At 41.8% G+C, this 4,955-nt stretch overlaps 1 non-coding gene across 1 annotated transcript; it reads right to left on the minus strand.

The window, feature by feature from the left end:
* Positions 1-1,199: 1,199 nt before the first annotated feature.
* Positions 1,200-1,306, minus strand: LOC141709555 (small nucleolar RNA R71). Its single transcript, XR_012570124.1, has one exon. It is a non-coding gene; the product is annotated as a small nucleolar RNA R71 (small nucleolar RNA).
* Positions 1,307-4,955: the final 3,649 nt, after the last annotated feature.

Raw genomic sequence — 4,955 nt, forward strand, 5'->3', positions numbered from 1 at the left:
GATTAGTGGGTAACTCTAACAGTTTTATTTGCCCTATGTAATCAAAAAGGAATAACTTGTGCTTAAATCGTTGTGTTGTCAATTTCTGTAGACATATAGGAACTCAACATAATTAATGACTATTCAACTTCTATCTTAATTGTGGATGATTGGTAGAATGGTATTAGTACAATGAAAGTTGGCTTTTATTAGTTTTGTGTTATTCGATTAATATCATCACTGTCACATGCTAAAGGTAATAACTATGACTATAGAAGGAAGTAATAATGAAGTTGTGATCTCATGAGTGTTTTATTATTGATAAATTGAAGTGTTAGTTAAGTGGTTAATTAAGTAGTTAATTATAGTTAATATTTAATCAACAATTTTAAGTGTTATTATCTTAACATTGAGAAGTAGTCATACATTGGTGAGTGAGTTAAATTAGACAATAAATTAGTCTGAGTCTCTGAGGGAACGAACTAGAAAGTATTCTATATTACTTGCGAACGCGTATACTTGCGTGAATATTAGTGCGTGATTTCGCCCTAACAAGTTTTTGGCGCCGCTGCCGGGGACTCGGCGTATTTGTTTAGTTTATGTACTTACCATCATTGGTCATTAGGACTCAGTGATTAGGACGTAGTAGTTAATTACTCTTTTCGGTTGTGTTTCAGGTACTTTAGCAAACGTTTATGCAAACTCGTTCTCGTGCTCGAAAGAGGACCTTAGATACAGCTGAGGAGAAAGACGAAGTTCTTGATACACCGGAGAAGTTAGATTTTGAGGATTCGGATTCAGGAACTGAGCAGAAAGAACCAGTAAACATGGGAGATCGTATTGTTCAAGCTGATCCAGCTCTTATGGATTTTTCTCGGCCTAAAATTGATGACATTCAGTCAAGCATCCTTCATCCGGCTATTCAAGCTAACACCTTTGAAATCAAGCCGGGCACTATTCAGATGGTGCAGAATTCTGTTTCTTTTGGAGGAGCGGCAACTGAAGACCCCAACATGCACATAAGGAATTTTATCGAGATCTGCAGCACTTTTAAGTATAATGGCGTGACTGATGAGGCTATTAAGTTGAGGCTCTTCCCATTCTCACTGAGGGATAAGGCTAAAGACTGGTTACATTCTGAACCAGCTGGGTCCATCACTACGTGGCAAGATCTTACGCAAAAGTTTCTGGTGAAGTTTCATCCAATGGCAAAGACTGCTGCTATGAGGAGTGCTCTTACTCAGTTTGCGCAGCAACCTACAGAATCTATGTGCGAGGCTTGGGAACGCTACAAGGAAATGTTGAGAAAATGTCCACATCATGGAATGCTGGATTGGATGGTAATCACTGGTTTTTATAATGGTTTGGGGGACCAATCTCGGCCCATGCTCGATGCAGCAGCTGGAGGCGCCTTATGGGCTAAAAGCTATACTGAGGCGTATAATCTTATCGAGACGATGGCTGCAAATGAGCATCAGAACCCAACTCAGAGGATGACATCAGGCAAGGTAGCAGGTATTCTGGAAGTTGATGCAGCCACCGCTATTGCAGCCCAGCTCCAAGCGCTATCAATGAAGGTTGATTCTTTGGCTACGTATGGAGTTAATCAAATAGCTATGGTTTATGAGCTTTGTGCAGGTTCTCATGCTACGGATCAGTGTTCTCTTGTCAACGAATCTGTTCAGTATGTGAATAATTATCAGCGACAACAGCAGCCTGTGCCAGCGACCTATCATCCTAACAACAGAAATCATCCAAATTTCAGCTGGGGAAATAATCAGAATGCTATTCAGCCACCATATCAGCAAGGAGTGAGTAAACAATTTAACCCACCTGGATTCCAGCAACCACAACAGTATGCTACAAGACAATCATATCCTCAACAGGGAAGTGCAGCTGCACCTACTAGTGCTGATTTTGAGGAACTTAAGCTGTTGTGCAAGAGTCAGGCGGTTTCTATCAAGACCTTGGAAAATCAAATCGGTCAATTAGCCAATACAGTGCTCAATCGTCAACCTGGCACTCTTCCCAGTGACACGGAAGTACCAGGCAGGAAGGAAGCTAAAGAGCAAGTCAAGGCTATTACCTTAAGGTCTGGAAAAGTAGTTGATGCTGAAAAGGCAAAAGAAGTCGAAGCTGAAGTTAGAGATGAAGAATCTAAGCAAAAGGAGAAAGTGGCGGAACCAAAGAAGACTACTGTTGAACATACTCTGCCTGAGGCTAATACAGGGGAGAAACAGCTCTATCCTCCACCACCTTTTCCTAAGAGATTGCAGCAACAAAAGCTGGATAGACAGTTCGGGAAGTTTCTGGAGGTGTTTAAGAAACTTCACATCAATATACCTTTCGCTGAGGCTCTGGAACAAATACCTAGTTATGCGAAGTTTATGAAGACTATTCTTTCAAGGAAGGTGAAACTGGATGACCTTGAAACCGTTGCTCTCACGGAAGAATGCAGCGCTATTCTGCAGCAAAAGTTACCACCAAAACTGAAAGATCCATGAAGCTTCACCATTCCTTGCACCATTGGCAATCTAACTTTTGACAAGTGCCTTTGTGATTTGGGAGCAAGCATTAATCTGATGCCCTTGTCGATATTTAAAAAGCTGGATCTGCCTGATCCAAAACCCACATACATGTCGCTACAATTGGCTGACCGTTCCATTACTTACCCAAGGGGCATAGTTAAGGATGTGCTCGTCAAGGTGGATAAGCTCTTCTTTCCTGCAGATTTTGTTATTCTGGATTTTGAGGAAGATAAGAAGATTCCCATAATCTTGGGGAGGCCTTTCTTGGCTATTGGCCGTACCTTGATAGATGTGCAAAAAGGGGAACTTACTATACGGGTTCAAGACCAGGATGTGACCTTCAACGTATTCAAGGCAATGAAATTCCCTACAGAAGATGAGGAGTGCTTAAAAGTGGATGTGATTGATTCCGCAGTTACTTCGGAACTCGAGCACATGCTAATATCTGATGCATTGGAAAAGGCCTTAGTGGGGGAATTTGACAGTGATGATGAAGATAGCAACGAGCAATTACAATATCTGAACGCTTCTCCCTGGAAGCGAAAGCTGGATATACCATTTGAATCTCTTGGTACTTCTGACCTCAAGAACGCTGAAGGGAAGCTCAAACCATCAATAGAGGAAGCACCTACCTTAGAGCTCAAACCATTACCTGAACACTTGAGGTATGCTTTTTTAGGTGATTCATCTACGTTACCTGTTATTATTTCAGCTGACCTTTCAGGTAGTGAGGAAGACAAGCTCTTAAGGATTTTGAGAGAATTCAAATCGGCTATAGGATGGACCATAGCAGACATCAAGGGGATAAGTCCTTCATATTGTATGCATAAAATTCTGCTAGAGGAAGGAAGTAAGCTAACTGTGGAACAGCAACGAAGACTGAATCCCATCATGAAGGAGGTGGTGAAGAAAGAAATTCTGAAATGGCTAGATGCAGGCATCATTTATCCTATTTCTGACAGCTCGTGGGTGAGCCCTGTACAATGTGTTCCTAAGAAAGGAGGTATCACTGTGGTCGCAAATGAAAAGAATGAGCTCATCCCTACTCGAACAGTTACAGGATGGAGAGTATGCATGGATTATAGGAAATTGAACAAAGCCACAAGAAATGATCACTTTCCTCTTCCATTTATTGATCAAATGCTTGACAGATTGGCGGGACATGAGTATTTTTGTCTTCTGGATGGTTATTCCGGGTATAATCAGATTTGTATTGCACCAGAGGATCAGGAAAAGACTACCTTCACTTGTCCATTTGGCACATTTGCTTTTCGTAGAGTTTCGTTTGGGTTATGTGGCGCCCCGGCCACCTTTCAGAGATGTATGATGGCTATATTCTCTGACATGATTGGAAATAACGTCGAAGTGTTCATGGATGACTTCTCCGTCTTTGGACACTCATATGATGAATGTTTAAATAATCTGCGCGCCGTACTCAAAAGATGCGTGGAAACTAATTTGGTGCTTAATTGGGAGAAATGTCATTTTATGGTGCGTGAAGGCATTATCCTTGGGCATAAGGTCTCTAGCAAAGGTCTGGAGGTGGACAAGGCCAAGGTGGGAGTCATTGAAAATCTTCCCCCACCTAATTCGGTGAAAGGAATCCGTAGTTTTCTCGGTCATGCGGGTTTTTATCGGCGATTCATCAAGGACTTTTCAAAGATATCTAAGCCGTTGTGCAATTTACTTGAGAAAGATGTGCCTTTCAAATTTGATGATGAATGTTTGGCAGCATTCGAGACTCTCAAGGAGAGTTTGATCACGGCACCAGTTATTACAGCACCAGATTGGACAGAACCGTTTGAGATGATGTGTGATGCGAGTGATTATGCGGTAGGTGCAGTTCTGGGACAGCGCAAGAAAAATTTCTTCCATGTGGTCGACTATGCGAGTAAGACTTTAAATGGGGCCCAATTGAACTACACCACTACTGAGAAGGAGCTTTTGGCTATAGTCTTTGGCTTTGAGAAATTTCGATCTTATCTGCTTGGTACGAAAGTGACATTATTCACTGATCATGCAGCTATTCGCTATCTGGTTTCTAAGAAGGATTCGAAGCCGAGACTGATTCGTTGGGTGCTTTTACTTCAAGAATTTGAGTTAGAGATAAAAGATAGAAAAGGTAGTGAGAATCAAGTAGCTGACCATCTCTCTAGGTTGGAGAATCCCGATTCTACTTCACAAGATAGGACGTTAATCAATGAATCTTTTCCGGATGAGCAGTTGTTTGCAATTCAGGAGGAAGAACCATGGTTTGCAGATATTGTAAACTATCTTGTCAGCAATATAATGCCTCCTAATTTGACATCCGCGTAAAAGAAGAAGTTTCTGCATGAGGTGAAGTGGTATATGTGGGATGAACCATATTTGTTTAGACAGGGAGCTGACCAGATCATCAGGAGATGTATCCCGTTCTGTGAGACGGAGGGGATATTACGAGACTGCCAT

The sequence above is a fragment of the Apium graveolens genome, chromosome 2, assembly GCF_009905375.1.
Source record: "Apium graveolens cultivar Ventura chromosome 2, ASM990537v1, whole genome shotgun sequence".
NCBI classification, from domain to species: domain Eukaryota; kingdom Viridiplantae; phylum Streptophyta; class Magnoliopsida; order Apiales; family Apiaceae; genus Apium; species Apium graveolens.